The sequence below is a fragment of the Leopardus geoffroyi genome, chromosome D3 (genome assembly GCF_018350155.1).
Source record: "Leopardus geoffroyi isolate Oge1 chromosome D3, O.geoffroyi_Oge1_pat1.0, whole genome shotgun sequence".
Lineage (NCBI taxonomy): Eukaryota > Metazoa > Chordata > Mammalia > Carnivora > Felidae > Leopardus > Leopardus geoffroyi.
Genome location: NC_059339.1, coordinates 54,366,795 through 54,388,160, shown reverse-complemented (window position 1 = coordinate 54,388,160; position 21,366 = coordinate 54,366,795). Strand labels below are relative to the sequence as shown.

Below are 21,366 nucleotides of genomic sequence, written 5' to 3'. Positions count from 1 at the left end.
TTTGTTTCTATGTATGTGTGAAATAGCTACATCTCTCAGTCCTGGTTGGTTATGTATGTGGCCTTGTGTAAGTGATGCCTTTCTTATTTAACTTCGCCCTAGCTCTTGTCTCTTTTTCACCTTTGTGATTGTCTAACTGCGTGATTTATTCATGAAATTCCCCCACTGTAGAGGCTGTGCCAAGATCTGTCAGCAATCCAAGAGGAGGAATTTCATTTAGCACCTAGAGTTAGCTGATTGGAACCGCACCCTCAGCCAGCAGCCTTTAAAGTATTCAAATATATGTAGTCCTGTGGGACTGCGGTGGTAATCCCTGCTGGCCTCTGGACCAGAGGATCTGGAGGTATACTATGGGCAACCGTTGCAAAACTTGGGGCTTTAGATGAGCGTATAAGCTTTTTTCTGTGAAGTCTCATCAAGGTGTAACAAGGCCACGGTGTGTGCTCAAGAACGGCGTCTCCCTGCTTATGTTCCTTAGGAGTTGCCTGCTTAGCTCTAGAGTGTGGGGAACGTGAGGCCTAGCCTCACGTTGAAGCTCTAGTTTAAGTAAATAGACGTTTTTCACAGGAAGGCTGCTGGTATATTTCAGTCTGCTTTCTACGCCCTGGGTGTTGTGGTCCACCAAGAACCGTCTTTCCAATTGTCACAGTCTCCTGGAACTCTGGAATGCTAGCCCTCTTGGCCACCAGAGCCAGACAGTCAAGAGGTATTTCCTTTGTGGGTTGTGTACACCTGTTGGCTTCAGCAAGACAGCAGTGCTGGAGGCGGCACAAAGTCACCAGCTTCAGAAGGCCAGTGTGAAAGTGCCTTGTCTGCATGCATGTGTTCACTTCAGGCTGGGAGCCGAAGAATCCCACAACCACTCAGACTTCACAGCCCCAGCCAGGGGATGAGGGAGTGCCACAAATGCCCATGCTCTCCTGCCTCAGCAGATGCTATGACAGCACACGCCCACCCATCCCAGCAAGGCGGTGGGAGGGTCTGCATCCGATCTTGCCTGCCTGTACCAGCATGTTATGTGGAGACTGCAGCAATAGCATCTGCTCTGCCTCCATCTTTAGAGAGCATCTCAACTATCTCTTGCCCCTCCAGTCGATGCCCCCAGCTCAGCAAGGGAATCTCCTTCACATATAGTCAAGGTGCTTTTCAAACCAATTTTTCAGTGGATCTCCAGGCGAGCAAGGGCCCACACAAGTCCTCTGAGAGGGGAATCTGCTTGGGACCCCTGGATGTCTGCCCCATTGCTTTTCCAAGTCAGGTCTTTTAGGGGCTCCTCTTACCAGTGGAGATCCCAGTGGCCTGGGTGCCCAATATGGGGAGCTAATCTTTCACTCCTCCCAGGAGAAGCAGTTATTTGATGAGATCTGTCTCTATTGTGTACTGCTCTCCAGGATGTGGGATTTTCTGCAAGAGCCCCTGCATCTCCCCATCTGTCTCAATGTGGTCCTTTCATCCTTTGTTATGGAAACAGTTCATCTGTTTTTTAGATCTTTTTCAGAGGAAAATGATCCACAGGTAGCTGTAGATTTGGTGTGTCCATGGGAGGAAGTGAGTTTAGGATCTTCCTATACTGCTATCTTGAATTCCCTCCCCCCAGGTTAATTATTAATCTTGCAGAATACCTTTTTCCTAGCCTATAAAATGAGAATAGTACACATTTTATATATCAAAAAAACTTAAGATATTGCAAGTAAAGTGTTTTTTCACAATGCCTGGCACTTAGCAAATGTTCATAATAATGATAATATAAATATAAGCTGTGTTACTGTTATTATTACTTAAAGCTGATAATTACTCACAATCTAATGGCTATAAAGAGTATCTCATTTTGTTGTTAACTTTCCTTTTCATAATTACTAATAAATTATTTGTGTTTTGTGAAGAAATATCTGTTGCCCATTTTAACATTATGAGCTTTATGACTTTTATCCCTTTCTTATATTGGTGTTGCTCATATATATCTAAGATATAGATATATCCTAGAGGCTAATATTTTGTTGGTTATGTATGTGGCACATATCTTCTCCCAATTATGGCTTTTTTTTCATATTTGTGGTGCTTTTTGATGAACAAAGTTCTGATAAAGTACAATTTAAAAGTCTTTTCCTTTATGTATATAAAGACATTTTCTTATAATTCTATTTTTTTAATTTGCCTTTCACATTCAATTTTTTTTTTAATTTTTTTTTTCAACGTTTATTTATTTTTGGGACAGAGAGAGACAGAGCATGAACGGGGGAGGGGCAGAGAGAGAGGGAGACACAGAATCGGAAACAGGCTCCAGGCTCTGAGCCATCAGCCCAGAGCCCGACGCGGGGCTCGAACTCACGGACCGCGAGATCGTGACCTGGCTGAAGTCGGACGCTTAACCGACTGCGCCACCCAGGCGCCCCTCACATTCAATTTTTAATACGTATAGAATTTACTTTTACATTTAGTATGATGATTGGATCAATTTTCTTACATTCAAAATCAACTAAAATTTAGTCGCTTGTCCATTCCTCACTGATTTGTGATGCCAAACCTTTTATAATTCCAGGTTCAATATGTGTGTGGATTTCTGGCTCTCTGTTTTGTTCTATTGATTAATATGTCTATTCCTATGTCAAAACATACTGATTTAATTACTGTCTTTGCATCAAGCCTTGATATATTGCAGCTGAAGTATCTCCAACTTGATCTTCTTGGCTATTTTTGTTATTCTTAAAAACTAATTTTATAATCAACTTCTTTTTTAAGTTTCCCAAAATGCCCTGTTTATGAGAATTGCCTTATAGCTCTGGGTTAATTTGCCAGAGTTGACATTATTATGACATTCAGTCTTCTTATGCTAGGTCTTATTCAGTACCTTTAAAGAATTTTCTAATTTATTCTATATAGATCCTACTCCTCTTTAAATATTTGTTTCAAGTTACTTTATAATTTGATGTTTTGTAAAAAAAAAGTTTAATTATCGTTTCTAATAGTTTATTTCCAGTTAATAAAACAGTAATTGCTTTTTAAATATTGACCTTATATTCAGCCACTGGCAAAGTTTCTTATTTTATCTTATAACTTAGTAAATTATCTTACATTGTTACAAAGATATTTAATTTTTGATACATACATATTTTTCCTACTCTTCCTACATTGTTTAGGCCCTCCAATAAAATGTTTTGTAACAGAGGGTCAACAAACTATAGCTTTTGCTGGTCTAATGTGGCCTCCCACCTCCTTCGGTACTACCCACGAGCTAAAAATGGTTTTTATATCATTTTTTAAAATTTCTGTAATGTTTATTTATTTTTGAGAGAGAGAGAGAGTATGAGCAGGGCTGGGGCAGAGAGAGGGGGAGACACAGGATCTGAAGCAGGCTCCAGGCTCTGAGCTGTCAGCACAGAGCCCAGTGTGGGGCTTGAAACCTTGAACTGCAAGATCATGACCTGAGCCGAAGTTGGACACCTAACTGACTGAGCCACCCAGGCGCCCCAATATATTATTAAATATTGGGGGAAAATCAAAGGAAGAGTATTTATTGACATATAAAAATTATGTAACAGGGGCGCCTGGGTGGCTCAGTCGGTTAAGCGCCCAACTTCAGCTCAGGTCACGATCTCACGGTCCGTGAGTTCGAGCCCCGCATCGGGCTCTGGGCTGATGGCTCAGAGCCTGGAGCCTGCTTCCGATTCTGTGTCTCCCTCTCTCTCTGCCCCTCCCCGTTCATGCTCTGTCTCTCTCTGTTTCAAAAATAAATAAATGTTAAAAAAAATTTTTTATAATAAAAAAAAATTATGTAACATTCAAATTCCATAAATAAAGTTTTACTGTAATACAGCCACACTAACTTTTTTTACATATTGTCTATGGCTGCTTTTGCACCAAATCAATATTGAGTAGTTGCAACAGACAGTTTTGCCCACAAAGATGAAATATTTATTATCTATTTCTTTCCTAAAATTTTTCTAACCTTTGAGGATAGAAACAAGATAATTGTCACACATGCGTCTTGATTTTTTTAAATGCATTTTCTCTATCCAGTAAGATGGTCTTATGTTTTCTCTCCTCACAATGTTTATTTTATCTACATATTTACCTTTTTTGTTATTGTTCACCATTCTTCCTTGCACCTTAGATTTTCTCTCTGTGATCATTTTCCTTCTTCCCAAATTGTATCTGTTCTAGTATGAACATAGGACACAAACTCCGTTTTGGTTACCTAAAATGTCTTTTCGTTTCAGTTGTTCTGAAACAATAATTTTCCTGGACTTAAACATATACGTTGCTGTATACCTTCACCCAGAAATTTGGAGATGTCATTTCATTATCATATTGCATGTAATTCCTTCTTTTATATCTTTAAACACTTTGTACATAGTATTTCACTTACTGTATGTGATATCTGAAAATCTTGAAGGTCATACTTAATAGTTTTGTTTGTGTCTCTGAAACCCTTTGTTTCCAGTGCATATGTTTAGTGATCTTTGATTGTGAGCTCATAGATCTTCATCTCTGTGAGCCTGTATCCCAATATAAGACTGCTTCCCTTAAGAATTAAGAGCATCATTGTGAGAAATCAATGAGCTGTCAAACATAAACATCTATTAAAGCAGGTGATAGTTTATACTTTCTAAATAACAGCTATTACAAACATAAATATTTCTATCAAGCTCTCAAAAAAAAAAAAAAGAAAAGAACTGCATTGTTTTTTCCTGATAGCCAGTAGAACAACAAAAGACTTATAAGTTGAGCTTTATTCTAGGCTTAGTCAAAAAGTCTAAGTACAGATATCACCCACTCAACCTAACGCATTGGTGACTAGTCACTGCTCAGGTTTCCTTACGGTTTCCCCTGCTCCTCCCTTGGGAATTTCTTATGTGATGTAAACCCATTAATGCAATACAAATACTTGTATGAAGAATATAGTTGTTTTAAAATTAAAGCACCCTTCAGAATGTCTAGTGAAATAATACTCTTTCTCATATATTTTTAATTTTTATTTTGCCTATTTTCAAGATTCATGGAATAAATGAATTAGGACCAAAAAATGCTAAGACAAAATCCTGTCTAAAATATTTTGGCTATAACTGTTGTTATATTATAGTCCAAAAAAGGAAAAGAAGTTCTAATATTAAGAATGGGTAGCTGGGGCGTCTGGGTGGCTCACTTGGTCAGGTGTCTGACTTCGGCTCACGTCATGATCTCACGATCCGTGGGTTCAAGCCCTATGTCAGGCTCTGTGCTGACAGCTCAGAGCCTGGATCCTGCTTCAGATTCTGTGACTCCTTCTCTCTGCCCCTCCCCTGCTCGCGCTTTGTCTCTCTCTCTCTCTCTCTGTCTCTCTCTCTCTCTGTCAAAAATAAATAAACATTAAAAAATTTAAAAAAAACAGAATTGGTAGCTTATATTGATTTTAAAATTCCTGGGACACATTTCCCGGATTCAATCATGCCTGTGGTTTCTGAAGTTCTTCCCAGTAAGCCCAAAAGGAATTCACAAGTGTATGACTCTTAGAAGTAAATTTTCTATTTTGGAAATGGACATCTGTGTAAAAAAAAATAAAAAAAGAAAAAGGTGACAAGTTCTGGGACACCTGAGGGGGCTTAGTTGGTTAAGCATCTGACTCTTGATCTTAGCTCAGATCTGGAATCAGGGTCATTGAGTTCAGGCCCTGTGTTGGGCTCTGCACTGGGTGTGAAAAAGTGTTAAGTTCTATTTAAACCATTATTTTCCTGCCCCCAAACTCTTCACTTAAAGGGCTTAAGTAATCATTCACTCATTATAATGACACTTAGAAGAAAAAGAAAACATGGATTTTTTGTGTGTTTCTTACATAGCATTGTCTCAAATATATATGTATATATATACGATTTGTGATTTCATCTTTGGGCTTTGACTTTGAGGTTTCATTGGGTAGATAAGGAAAACGTCCAGTAGTTAATGATAAAAACCAGTCAGGCTTAGAGATGTCTGTTTTGCACATAAAATTTAAGAGACATTATTGTTTGGGCTATAGTTTAAGTTAGGGGAGTGCATGAATTCACTTATGGAGACTATACAGAAGAGAATTAGGGCAGAACCTTAGGAATTAATGATGTTTTGCGATAGGAAGGGAGCAAAAAAGACTGCAAAGGAAGTTTAGAACAATAGAGGCAAACCAAGAATAAAATCAGAGAAAGAAAGATGTCCAAGAAATAGTAAGGTTTTGATACCAAAGCCAGAACCCACCCCCCCACACACACACACACATACACACCTACAGGCCAATATCCCTAATGAACACAGATGCAAAAATCCCCAACAAAATATCAGCAAAACACATTCAACAGACGTTAAAAGGATCATTTACCATGATGAAGTGTCATTTATTCTGGAGATGCAAGAATGTTTCAATATTTGCAAATCAATCAGCAAAACAAAAAATAAAAATCATAATTATCTCAGTAAATACAGAAGAAGCATTTGACAAAATCAACATACATTCATGATGAAAACTCTCAACAAAATGTGTTTAGAGGAAACATACCTCAACGTAATAAGGCTATATGAAAAACCCACAGCTAACATCATACCCATAGGGAAAAAGCCTGAGAGCTTTTCCTCTAAGATCAGGAACAAGATGAGAATGTCCACTCTTACCATTTTATTCAACATAGTACTGGAAATCGTTGCCACAGCAATCAGTTAAGAAAAATAAAAAAACATTCATATTGGTAAGGAAAAAGATAAACTGTCATTATTTGTAGATGGCATGATGCCATATATAGAAAGCCCTAAGGGCTCCACCAGAAAACTCTGGAAATAGTGAATTTAGTAAAGTTTCAGGATACGAAATTAATACCCAGAATTTGGTAGCACATTCTATATACTAATAACAAAGTAGCAGAAGGAGAAATTAAGAAAACAATTCCATTTACTCTTGCACTAAAAAGAATAAAATACCTAGGATTAAACTTAACCAAGGAAGTAAAAGACCCATACTTTGAAAACTATAAAGCAATGATGAAATAAATTTAAGATGACACAAACAGATAAAAAGATATTTTGTATTCATTGATTGGAATCATTAATACTGTTAAAATGTCTATATTGCCCAAAACAGTCTACAGATTCAATACAACCCTTTTCAAAACCCAACAACGTTTTTCACAGAACTAGAACAAATAATACTAAAATTTGTGTGGAACTCCAAAAGACCCTGAATAACCAAAGCAATCTTAAGAAAGAAGAACAAAGGTGAAGGAATCACAATTTCAGATTTTTAAAAAGCTGTAATAATCAGGGGCGCCTGGGTGGCGCAGTCGGTTAAGCGTCCGACTTCAGCCAGGTCACGATCTCGCGGTCCGTGAGTTCGAGCCCCGCGTCGGGCTCTGGGCTGATGGCTCAGAGCCTGGAGCCTGTTTCCGATTCTGTGTCTCCCTCTCTCTCTGCCCCTCCCCCGTTCATGCTCTGTCTCTCTCTGTCCCAAAAATAAATAAACGTTGAAAAAAAAATTAAAAAAAAAAGCTGTAATAATCAAAACAGTATGGTACAGGCAAAAAAATAGACACGTCAATGGAACAGGATGGAGAGCACAGAAATAAACCCACACTTATACGGTCAATTAATATATGACAAAGAAGTTAGGAATATACCAAGAATATACCAAGTTAGTTACATTCTAACACCATACACAAAAATAAACTCAAAATGGATTAAAGGCATAAATGTGAGACCTGAAATCATAAAAATCTTAGAACAGAACACAGGCCATAATGTTTTTGGTATTAACTGTAGCAACTACAGTTGTAGTTGTAGATATATCTCTTAAGGCAAGAGAAATGAAAGCAAAAATAAACTATTGTTATTACATAAAAATTAAAACTGTACAAGAAAGGAAACCAATAAAATGAGAAGGCAGCCTACTGAATGGGAGAAGATATTTGCAAATAATATATCCAATAAGGATTAATATCCAAAATATATCAAGAACTTCTACAACTCAACACCAAAAAACAATCCAATTAAAAAATGGGCAGAGTACCTGAATAGACCTTTTCTCACAGAAGATGTACAGATGATTAGTAGACACATGGAAAGACACTCAATATCACTAATCCCAGGGAAGTGCAAATCAAAACCACAATGAGATATCACCCCTACACCTGTCAGAATGGCTACAATCAAAAAGACAAGAAATAACAGGGTTGGCAAGGATGTGGAGAAAAAGGAAGTCTCGTGCACTGTTGGTGGGACCGTACATTGGTACAGCCACTGTGGAAAACAGTATGGACGTTCTTCAAAAACTTAAAAATATAATTACCATGTGATCTAATAATTCCACTACTGGGTATTTACTGGAAGACAATGAAAACACTAATTAGAGAAGATATATGAATCCCCTGTATTTATTGCAGCATTAGAAGCAACCTAACTCTTCATTGAGAAATGAACAGATAGAGAAGATATATATACACAATGGAATATTGTGCAGCCATAAAAAAAAGGATGAGATCTTGCCATTTTCAACAACATGGATAGACCTAGAAGGTATTATGCTAAGTGAAATAAGTCAGTCAGAGAAAGACACGGTGAAATATCATATGATTTCACTCATATGTGGAATTTAAAAAACAAAACAAATGAATAAACAAACACATAGCAGAATCAGACCTATAAATATAGAGAACAAACTGATCGTTGCCTGAGGGAAGGCCAAAATGGATGAAGGGAAGTGGGAAGTACAGGCTTCTAGTTATTGAATGAGTAAGTCATGGGAATAAAAGGTACAGCAAAGGGAATTAGGTCAATGATATTGTAAGAACATTGTATGGCAACAGATGATAGCTGCACATGTGGTGAGCACAGCCTAGCGTATAGAGATGGTAAATCACTATGTTGTACATCTGAAACTAATGTAGTATTGTGTGTCAACCATACTCAAATAAAAATAGTTTTTTTAACTTTAGCCATATAAGATGTTGCAGGTGATCTTTGCTAGAGCCATTTCAGTGAAGTGGTAGGAGAGGTCTGAAGAGTGAAGGAGCTGAAGAAATGGAAAGACAAAAGGAGACAAGAGATTTCTAAATTCCTCTGGAGAACCAGAAATGCCACATGGCTACATATTTTACTGTCAATCCTGTTTAGTATTACACTTCTTCCTTCAATGAGTCAATTAAGGTTCAAATGACATGGTTACTCAAGGTCACTTGGAATGCTAGTATCGGCATTGCGTTTTCAAATATCCAATGATTCATCCACTATCATCAGAAATTTCCAGAATTTAGCAGAACGTTTGTAATTTTCTTACTATGAGTTACTGTCATTCCATTTATGTTAATCATTGTCACCATTGTTCTTTTCAGTTCTTTGACTATCTTGGAATTTAGTTCAAAATGTTTGCTGTAAGAATGAGATTAGCAACTGATTCTTAAAAGGCACTGTTTTAACTCAGGCAACAACAGATGTTGGCAATGATGCGGAGAAAGAGGATCTCTTTTGCATTGTTGGTGGGAATGCTAGCTGGTGCAGCCACTCTGGAAAACAGTATGGAAGTTCCTCAAAAAACTAAAAATAGAACTACCATTAACAACTCAGGCAACAACAGATGTTGGCGAGGATGCCGAAAAAGATGATTTCTTTTGCATTGTTGGTGGCAATGCAAGCTGGTGCAGCCACTCTGGAAAACAGTATAAAGGTTCCTCAAAAAACTAAAAATAGAACTACCCTATGACTTAGCAATTGCACTACTAGGCATTTATCCACGGGATACAGGTGTGCTGTTTCAAAGGGGCACATGCACCCCCATGTTTATAGCAGCTCTATCAACAATAGTCAAAGTATGGTAAGAGCCCAAATGTCCATCGATGGATGAGTGGATAAAGAAGATGGTGTGTGTGTGTATGTGTGTATATATATATATATATATATATATATATATATATATATATATATAATGGAGTATTACTCGGCAATCAAAAGGAATGAAATTTTGCCATTTGCAACTACGTGGATGGAACTGGAGGGTATTATGCTAAGTGAAATTAGTCAGAGAAAGACAAAAATCATGTGACTTCACTCATATGAAGACTTTATGAGACAAAACAGATAAACATAAGGGAAGGGAAGCAAAAATAATATAAAAACAGGGAGGGGGACAAAACAGAAGAGACTCATAAATATGGAGAACAAACTGAGGGTTAATGGAGGGGTTGCGGGAGGGGCGATGGGCTAAATGGGTAAGGGGCACTAAGGAATCTACTCCTGAAATCATTGTTGTACTATATGCTAATTTGGATGTGAGTTTTAAAAAATAAAAAATAAAATATATATATAATAAAAGGCACTGTTTTATTATTTATTACATGTTTTGATAATATTTTTTGTAACCTGTGTTCAATTAGATACTCTTGTTCAAGCCAATAAATGGATTAGTAAAATTTTGGCATCTATGACAATCTACTATTTTGCTGATTTTCTTCGTTTTGTTAAAATCCTTCTAGCCCCAAAATAATACTAGATCAGTAACAAGAAACTAAGACAAGACCAAGGTTTAAGACTCCTGCACTCCAGATGTAATTTTTTAAAAAGCTCATACTTACTTGAACCCCAACCCCTGATTTCTTATAGCTGTGGACTAGTTTATTTCTGCTCCCAGGCTCTGCCTCATTGCATGATTGTGTTTCATATTTTCTTCACACTTTAAGTTAATTTTTGCAAGTAGTTTAAAACAAATAATTTCAGAAACTTTTATGTTTACTTGTGTGTAAAAGAAATTAAGATACTGAGGATATTTATAATAGACTTGATGTCTTTAAAGTAGAAGAATACTATATTTCTTCCTGTGAATGAACCAGGGAGCTCTATAATTAATCATTTTTTATATAATGTTTTTATTGTGAATTAATTTAGTTAAATGTGATTTTTAAAGTATTATTTTAATTCACTTGCATCAGAACAAGTGGGTCTCCTATAAGATTGTAAAGATAATACTGTGGATAATCTTGAAAGAAAATTATTCAACCACCACTCATAAATGAACACCAAAAAGCCAGCTTAGGGCATTCATTTAATCACATCTTAAAATGAAGGGATTTAATTACTCTTGGGAAAATGATGGACAGGCAGGCAAGGAAGTGGATACTTTAAGATTATGTTCAGCTCTTAAGTGCAGTGACAACATAACCTTTGTTTTTAGTCTTTATCTAATAATATCATTTGCAACTTCTTAAAAACAGCTAGTTTTTCATTTGAGCAATGTTATTTTTTTCTTATGAAAATAACCTCTATTACAGAATTTTAAAAGTTGTTTTATTCTTGACCTAGCCTCTTGTTTTAAATCACAAGGAATTATAATTTTAGAATTAAGAATATTTAGTGAGCTTTGAGCCCTTCGTAGAATTTGCCTGTGAAATTTATCATTTAAATTAAAAAATAATTATCTTTACCATTTTAAAATCAAATATTAATCAGAATATAGTAATTTATTTCAGAACCAGACACATGAGAAACTAAGAAGTCTGTGAGTTTTATACCTTATTACTATTAAATATATAAAATATTAAATTAGCTATCTGTATGTGATCGTATGTGGTAAAATCATAACATATATAATAGAAATGCATGTGTATATTCATATAAAGGGACAGATTTGATCTTTCACTATTAACTGCATGAATTAGTAGTGTTTGCTATAGTTCAGTTTGCTTTCTGTCATGCCATTGGGGTTTTTATATATTAGCAGAAGTCCAAACAGAGAATTTTGAAATGTATTGTTCTTTATATAATTAGAATAAAAGAGTGGTTCTTTATTAATTTTTTAAAGGCCAGTTCTAGGTTTGAAATGCATGAGAGTCTTATTTTATTTTTTAAGTATACCTAAGCAATTGACGCCAGGGGTTTCCAGAAATGAGTTATTTGATCTTTAACACCAGTCTGTGGAACAGATTTGATAATAAATATCTCATTACTTTGAGGTTTGTATATTGTACATGTGTAACTTGGTAACTGAGTACTATAAAAAGATCAGAATTAACTGGATTTTGTATATCTGTCATTCCTGCCGTGCCAAAAATCTGTGGAGTAGTTTGTAATTGCCATTGTTTGGGTTATTACGATAAACAGAACTGATAAGGCTTATGCTATTTGCCTTCTGAGCTGCACCCACTTTACATCACTCTGTTGAATTACAATTGCATGCACATATCTTCACTTATCAGTTTTATTTATCTGTCAGAAAGAGAAAAAGGAAGTATGCTTCCACTATATAAAACCTTATAACAAGCAGATCAGAAATTATAATCATTATTTTAAGATTCTAGTGCAAATGAATGACTGTATGTTTCTATTATCTATCATTGAAATCTATTCCTATAGGAAAATGCTGTTATTTTTTCCAAGTGGCCTTCATCATATTTTGTCAAAGCTTATCATTTTAATTGGATTACCAAAGGTACAAATGCAAATCTGCAGAATACAGCATGCTTTTTTCTCTCCTTTGTCAAATATGTGTAATTTTTTTTTAGAGCTGCTTCTACAGTGGGACTATTTGCTTGACTATGTTTATAGCTAGAAAATAGAAGTAGATTGTCTGAAATGCTTTCACTTTCTCCCATGGAAAAGTCCTCCATACTATTTCTGCTCTGCAGGCTTCTCACCTATGAAATTCCCAACTCACTAGTGGTCACATCAGATGAACTTTTAAGTTTTCAGACACCTGTGATGAGTAAATCCATGCATACGCTGGTCCTTCCTTCAGAAATCCTGTAACGTCTGACAATTGTGTGTCATCACCACCATATATACCCACTCCCAACTCCCACTCCGGTGTACTGGGAAATGACTTTCAGTTCAAGAATTTGCAATGTTGCACATCTTTCACATTTGTCCTACATGTTAATTTGATGAGGGTTGTTTATTTCAGTGATTCTATGAATTTCCTGTTTGAATGTTGTATCCAATGGAATCTTCCTGTCTGCAGGGGAATTCTGTGTTCTTTTGAACTATCATTCAGTTTTTATAAAGATATTTTCCTCAAAAAAGGTATAGATGAAGTATTATTTTAAAATCTGTCTCATACAGTTAAATCTTCAGCAATTGTTTTCATTTTCCAGTGATGGAAAATCATTATTCCTAGACAAAGAACCTTGAGTGCTGTCCTTGAACTATCAGTCCTGCCAGTATTACCTTTGAATTTTAAGGGACTTTGTATTTTCAGTATTGACTGGTCTTTGTTTTCCTGCAAAACAATTTATAGTTCATTTTCAGATAACTGTACATATGGTATTTGTATTTTAATTAAAAAGACTGTTGTTATGTCTGATTCTTATAAGCAGAAATTCATTATAAGGACACTTCTCATTTCCTTGAAATGTTCCCTTTCTTTTTTTCCAGGGTTCTTAAATTGCAAAAGCCAGTTAAATTATGTGCTTTGGGGAGTTAATTTTGGGCACCATATGTCTCTAAAAATGATTTAATTTTATCTAAAGCATGTTTGTAATGATATTTATGTTATGTAAAACACAGAGACAATATAAGGAATTTTTTTAAGAAAAAACACACTAGTCTACTACCGTTTCGACACAGAACATGCAATGTGTGTATAAGCTTACAAAAAATTTTGTTTATTTTGATTAATGTATTTTTAATATCTGGTCTCTATTGTGGCCTTTCAAATTTTGTCTTAGCAGGAGCATGTGGGTGGCTCAGTCAAGTCAGTTAAGTGTCTGACCCTTGATTTTGGCTCAGGTCATGATCTCATGGTTTATGAGTTCGAGCCCCACCTCAGGCTCTGCGCTGACAGCACAGAGCCTGCTTGAGATTCTCTCTCTTTCCCTCTCTCTCTTTTCCTCCCCCACTTGTGCTTTCTCTCTAAACAAACAAACAAACAAACAAACAAATAAATCAGTAAAACTTTAAAACTTTGACTTAGCAAAGCATCTTTATGAAATCAATATGACTAATAAAAAATGTTAACTGCAATTATTCTTATTTGGGACCTGATGTTATGATTTGAGAATGTTAGAAAAGTTAAGTCACAAAAAAGGGATTAGTTTTAATCTAAGGACTAAGTTGAAGGTTTATACACAACTTTCTCCAAGGTTCTATTCAGTATTTTACATATTTTTATGTTTTTTTCCAATGGATATGCCATCAATCCTCCCCTGATTCTAGCAAATTCAAATTGTCATGTACCTAGGCCACATGTGTATACCTTCCATTTAGTATGAAATAAGTTACAATGTTACTGTTCAACAGCTGTTTTAATTATGTAAGCAAGATGTGAGGAAATGCCAACATTTTTAGGCAATTTAAGAAGCAACTAGAAGTAGTAATTAATTCCTTATTGATTTAAAGTATTTTAATATTTTGGGTAGCTCTTTCATTATAGGTAAGATCATTCTTTGTGGATACATAATAAAAATTTTGTACAAAAAAGCCTTTTTTATATTTTAGCAGATGGTCAAATATAATAGGATTTTTTTAAACTAGATTATAGTAAATTCTCTAACAGGGAATAATCCTGAAGGACAAAATATACAGGATGTCTTTTCGAAGACATGTAAGCTTAACCTACAGTTTTTTTTTTTTTTTAATGATACAACTAAACATATGGTAAGTTACAGAGTTACATGTAAGTTTTATGATAAATTTCCATGTACCTCTCACAGCTCTGTAAATTCTGACATTTGCCATATTTGCTTTGGATGTTTACACCAGTATAAATACACTTAAAACCCTCTGCCTGCCTAAACACTAGGTGCTTATCAATTCCATCCATATTTTTATTAATTGTAATTTTAACTATTTAATTTTATTAATTGTAATTAATATAAAATGTAAATGATCAGTTTTCATTTTTTAAGTTTATTTATTTTGAGGGGAACCTTGGTGGCTCAGCCAGTTAAGTGTCCAACTTCGGGTCAGATCGTGATCTCATGGTTTGTGGGTTCGAGGCCTGCATTGGGCTCTGTGCTGACAGCTCGGAGCCTGGAGCCTGCTTTGGATTCTATGTCTCCCTCTTCTTTTGTCCGCACCACACCCCCCACCCCCCACCTCACGCTCTTTCTCTCAAAAATAAATAAACATTAAAAAAAATTTTGAGAGACAGAGACAGAAAGAGTGGGGGAGGGGCAGAGAGAGAGGGAGACATAGAATCTCAAACAAGTTCCGCATGGTCAGCGTGGAGCCTGAAGGAGGCTTGAACTGCTGAAACTGTGAGATCATGACCTGAGCCTAAACCAAGAGTCGCATGCTTAACCAACTGAGCCACCCAGGCAACCCTAGTTTTCATTTTTTACATTTAAATGTTATACTGTACACATTACTTGTGATATTACTGTATTTATTTTAAATTCTAGGCTTTAGGATATGAACATACTACAATGTTTGTTTGTTTGTTATTATTCAAGTGTAGACAATTAGATTGTTTCCACATTTTCACTATTGCAAGCAATGCTGTAAATGAACACTATGTTATATGTTTCTTTGGGAACATGTTATGACTCTTTCAAGAGGAGTACCTCTGGCTTTCACATGCATTAGATACCTGGAAGTCTTGTTGAAATACCAGTTGTTGGGCTCCAGAGTTTCTGAGTCAGTAGGTCTGAATATCTATATTTCTAACAAGTTCTGTTGTGATATCGATCCTGCTGATCTTGAGAATTGCTGGTCTAGAATATGGAGTATAATTACTGGATCAAAGGTGAGCTACATCTCCAACTTTAATACATAACGTCAAATTGCTCTCCAAAGTCATTGTGTCAAATTATACACAAATTTGGACAGTGTATGAGAGCTTAGTTTTTTCCACATTGTACCAAGAATTGATATGGACAGTTTTGTGTAATAATTGCCAATCAGATGAGTGTAAATGGTATTTATTTGTGCTCTACCATTGACGTTGAACATGTTTTCAAATGTTTACAGACAAAATAGCTTTCCTTTTTCTATGAATTGCCTATTTGTAGTATTTGGCCATTTTTCTGGTATATTATGTGTGTTTTTCCTTATCAATTTATACGGGCTCTTTCTACTTTAAAAAAATTAATCCTTGCTAGCTGTGAGTGTTGTTAATATCTTCTCTAAACCACTGGTTCATTTTGTTACTCTGTTTAAATTTAAATTTTAAAAAATTTGGGGGCGCCTGGGTGGCGCAGTCGGTTAAGCGTCCGACTTCAGCCAGGTCACGATCTCGCGGTCCGTGAGTTCGAGCCCCGCGTCAGGCTCTGGGCTGATGGCTCAGAGCCTGGAGCCTGTTTCCGATTCCGTGTCTCCCTCTCTCTGCCCCTCCCCCGTTCATGCTCTGTCTCTCTCTGTCCCAAAAATAAATAAACGTTGAAAAAAAAAAATTTGGTATGATTCAATGTTTCAGTTCTTTCCATTAGAATTTATTATATCAGTATTTTGTTTAAAACTGCTTCCCCTTCTAAAGATCAGTTAAAGTTTAATTTTTTCTCATTTTAGTCTACCTTGCTTTTATGTTAGTGTATATTGTAAGTTAAGGATCTAATTTTATTTTACATACTTGTATAGAGAAAACCAATTATGCCATCTTTTTCTCCACTGATTTAAATGTGGGGTGCCTGGGTGGCTCAGTCGGTTAAGCGTCCTACTTTGCTAAGATAATTTTTTTCATTGTTGATTGGTTTTGTTCTGTGTTTATTGATATCAACTTCTTTTGGGGATGATTATCTTTTCTTTGATGTGTTGATGTATTACACGAAAATATTTGCTGATAATGAACCATTTTTAAATTTCTGTAACTATTAAATTATAGTTCCTTTATGCTGTCTTCAATTAATGAGCTCCATAGATGGCACAACCTACATTCTATCAATCAATAAGTATTTATTAATCACCCTCTTATTACTAATAAATCATTTTCAGTTTCAGTCTTAAGCCAAACAGTAAATTAGGCGATCACTTTTCCTTTCCATTCAGAAAATATAGACAGTAAATTATTTTCTTCCTAGGCAAAGAGAGAAGAGAGAGAGTTAAAAACCTATCATTAACTATTGCTGCAATAAGTTGTCCCCAAATTTAGCAGCTTAAGCCAATAAACATTTATTTTCTCACAAAGTTTCCAAGAGACCAGAACTAGGAGCAGCTTAGATGGGTGATTTTGGCTCATGGCCTCCTACAAGGTCTCAGTCAAGTTGTTGGTCAGGATGGGAGTCGTCTGAATAGATTGGAGAATCTGCTTTCAAGATCACTCACAAGGGGCTGTTGGCAAAAAGAAGCTTCAGTTCCTCCCCATGTGGGTCTTTCATAGAGCTGCTTATACAACATGAGAGTTGGCTAGCCCAGATCAAAAGATCTGAGAGAATTAGAGAAAGAGAGAAAATCTAAGACAGAAACCTTGGTGTGTGTGTGTGTGTGTGTGTGTGTGTGTGTGCATCCTATCTTCTGCCATATTCTGTTCTTTAGAAGAGAGGCCCTATATCCAGCCTACACTCAAAGGGAGAAAGAGGAGTGTATTCTGCTTTCATAATTTGAAGGCCTATTTTTAAAATCACACCTACAAACACTGTTTTTCTCTGACAGTAAATATCAAATATTATTCACCTCTATATGGCCCCATTCTTCACAACGTGTCCCAATTTTCCCCTTTGGGTTAGGATAAGAAGGCTTTACTTATTTTTGTTTCCTCCATAACGTAAGCCAGACAACTGCATACTCCAACCTGGCCATGGAAAATAACCAAAAAAGTGATGCTTTGAAATTTCTAATTTCAATGCTGAGAATATGCGAATGGTGTAAGGCAGTATTTTGGTGTTGATTTGTTTATGGCTGGGCCTAATGTTTTTGAAACCTTTGACTGGAATATCAAATAGTTTATATTATTCTTAAAATATTATAATTTTCACATGTATAACAGCAATAAAATAATATAAATCTAAATCTATGTAATTAGAGGGTTTATGTGTTGTTTTATATATATATATTATATTTAGTATTAAGGCCAGATTTACGTGATATATAGGAGTTGCTAGTTTTCATGAATTTATATAAGTCATCAAATAACTTGGGTTAAAAACAGAATCCATATAATTTTGAATAACATAGGAAAATGGAGAATCTTTCATTCTTGCAAATGACAACTTTAATTTATTCTATTTTATTATCAGAGAATATCAAGCTTTAAATTTAATAAATATCATAGAAGACTAATAAAATTTAATCAGAAGGAATTTTTACCAAATGTATAAATGTATATTATATACAAATGGACATTGTATGCAATGCTGACATTGACACCAGCTCTTTGTATCTGAAATACCACGTCAATGTGGACATTGATTTTTTTTCATTCTGAATAGCTACATAGTGATCATGATCTCAAAAGAAATATCAATGAATTTTGTCTTTGGGCTTCCTTCAGCAAAGAACTCACAAAGCAAGTACTGGAGCCCAACTTACCAAATCTACTACAAATTCAAACTGTCCACAAACCATTGTTAGAAAACTACATTCCTGGGGCGCCTGGGTGGCGCAGTCGGTTAAGCGTCCGACTTCAGCCAGGTCACGATCTCGCGGTCCGTGAGTTCGAGCCCCGCGTCAGGCTCTGGGCTGATGGCTCAGAGCCTGGAGCCTGTTTCTGATTCTGTGTCTCCCTCTCTCTCTGCCCCTCCCCCGTTCATGCTCTGTCTCTCTCTGTCCCAAAAATAAATAAACATTGAAAAAAAAATTTAAAAAAAAAAGAAAACTACATTCCTAAAAATGAACTATTGGAAACTTATCACGATAAAAAGCTTCTGCACTGCAAAGGAAACAATCAACAAAACTAAAAGGCAACTGACAGAATGAGAGAAGATATTTGCAAAGGGACATATCGGATAACAGGCTAGTATCTAAAATCTGTAAAGAACTCATCAAACTGCACACCCAAAAAACAAATAATCCAGTGAAGAAATGGGCAGAAGACATGAATAGACACTTTTCCAAAGAAGACATCCAGGTGGCCGACACACATGAAGAGATGCTCAACGTCACTCCTCATCAGGGAAATACAAGTCAAAACTACAGTGAGATATCACCTCATGCCAGTCAGAGTGGCTAAAATGAACAAATCAGGAGACTATAGATGCTGGTGAGGATGTGGAGAAATGGGAACCCTCTTGCACTGCTGGTGGGAATGCAAACTGGTGCAGCCGCTCTGGAAAACAGTGAGAAGGTTCCTCAAAAAATTAAAAATAGAACTACCCTATGGCCCAGCAATAGCACTGCTAGGAATCTACCCAAAGGATACAGGAGTGCTGATGCATAGGGGCACTTATATCCCAAGGTTTATAGCAGCACTTTCAACAATAGCCAAATTATGGAAAGCACCTAAATGTCCATCAAGTGATGAATGGGTAAAGAAGATGTGGTTTATATATACAATGGAATAGTACTTGGTAATGAGAAAGAATGAAATCTAGCCATTTGCAGAATAGAAACCCATTTGACAATAAATTATATTTAAAATAAATAAATAAGCTGGGGATAAAAAAAGAAAGAAAACTACATTCCTTTTTGCCATTTAAACTTTTTTTTTCAAGTTTATTTTTTATTTTGAGAGAGAGAGAGAGAGAAAGCACCCGTGCGCCAGCATGGGAGGGGCAGAGAGAAAGGATTACAAGCAGGCTCCATGCTGTCAGCGCAGAGCCCAATGTGGGGCTCAATCCCACAAACCATGAGATCATGACCTGAGCTGAAATCAAGAGTCGGACTCGAAACTGACTGAGCCACCCAGGCGCCCCCTTTTTTGCCATTTTAAATGTCTCAGAGTACACACCAACTGTTGCCTGACTCAGCTTTCCTGATGCCATTGAATATCCTTTCTCTTTGTATACAAAACTGAGGGCACTGAAGTTGAGTATCTTTTTTTTCAAAATGACTCTTTTCCTGTTCCAGTGTGCTCCTTCTGAGTTTGCAATGAGAATATATACATTCTTTTCCAAAATTCTTGTAGTATGCACTTGAGGCTAAGCAGCAGCCCAGTTACTCTGTCAATGGTTCTAAATTCCATTCTTCTAAGTGCATGGCAAGTCCTTACCGTGCCGTTGCTATAACCCCTTCCAGTGTGTCTGTGTCCCTTACCATTTTGTTTGTTTGTTTGTTTGTTTGTTTCTCTACCACTTCCTCTCTCATTCCACTTCATCTTCCCGAAAATATGAAGGAGAAGGAAGGAATATAATCATATCAGGAATAAATGATTATATTTCAAGGATATAATCATTGAAGACTTTCATTACAGAAACACAAGGTTAATTGAAGGTGGAGATGTCAGAAACCATTCCAGTTCCTTTGGGTTTCCAACCTCAGTTGTGTCTACCCAAAGTACTTTTCCACTCACAACTTACATCTCTCTCTTTAATTTTCCTTTTACCTATTTTTGTGTCTCTTATGTTTACTTTGTTTATTTTTCTCTTCTCTCATTAACTAGTAAGTTTGTGAAAGTCTTACTTTCTTCTTTGCTTCACCACTAAAATTTTACCAGCTCATTTTATTGAGTTAATTTCAGTATTTATTGAGTGATAACTGTCTACTGACATCTTACAAGTGGGCTTTCATCATAACCATTTTCTTAAAATAGTTGTCAGCATAGTCAAGTCTTATATTAAATCAAGTGTCATTTCCAGCATCTTAAATATTTCTCCATATATATTATTGTTGATCATCTCATTTTCTTGTGTGGATATGTGTGTGTATATATGTGACGATTACTGGATGCTGATCTCTCTTTGTAAGAATTCCTTCAGTTTTTATTCTGTCCCAGTTCTTTCTTCAGAGGCCTATTAGCTATAAATTAAAAACAAACAAACAAACAAACAAAAAACACTCTTGAGATATTACTCTTTCTTAGTTGGTACTTAAGGAACTTCTCAGATTAAGTAGTTTAGCATTTGTATATGGACTAATTTAAGACCTTTGTGGCTACCTCAAGCCAAAATTCAGAAAACTGAATAAAATAGATTTAATGTATACAGCTGTTCTCTTCATTTACGATGTGGATATGGGAAACATTACCATTCCGTTCACTTTGGTTAATGAGTTCCCACTTGTAAAATCTTTCACATGTTGAGAACTCCCACTTGTAAAAAAAATTACCTTCGGTTTGAAGAATTCCTCTAAAATCTATCTTCCTCTTATTTGCCTTTTGTCATATTTGCAGATACCATAGTAATGCAGTAATCCACAGACTAAAGTGTCTTTAATGTCTTAGTGAGTACATTAAGATACAGCGTACGCTGCCCCAATGGCTGTCAGAGTTGGCAGAAAAATTATTTTAATATTATATTAAAATTATTAAATATTACAGAAAAACATTTAATATTGACAGACTTTCTCTTCAAGAAGTGATGTTAATCTTTAATTCAATAGCATAAATTATGTGAAATGCCCTTCATGTAATTCCAGGAGTAATGT

At 35.9% G+C, this 21,366-nt stretch overlaps 1 protein-coding gene and 1 long non-coding RNA gene across 7 annotated transcripts in view; one reads left to right on the top strand and one right to left on the bottom strand.

Moving 5' to 3' along the window:
- The window catches only part of CCDC178 (coiled-coil domain containing 178), a 436,131-nt gene that overhangs the window by 369,371 nt on the left and 45,394 nt on the right, over window positions 1–21,366 (top strand). The window lies entirely within an intron of this gene.
- LOC123587647 lies at window positions 7,930–9,563 on the bottom strand. Its single transcript, XR_006707442.1, has 3 exons — window positions 9,539–9,563; window positions 8,386–8,389; window positions 7,930–8,132 (listed from the first exon to the last, which is right to left on the bottom strand). It is a non-coding gene; the product is annotated as an uncharacterized LOC123587647 (long non-coding RNA).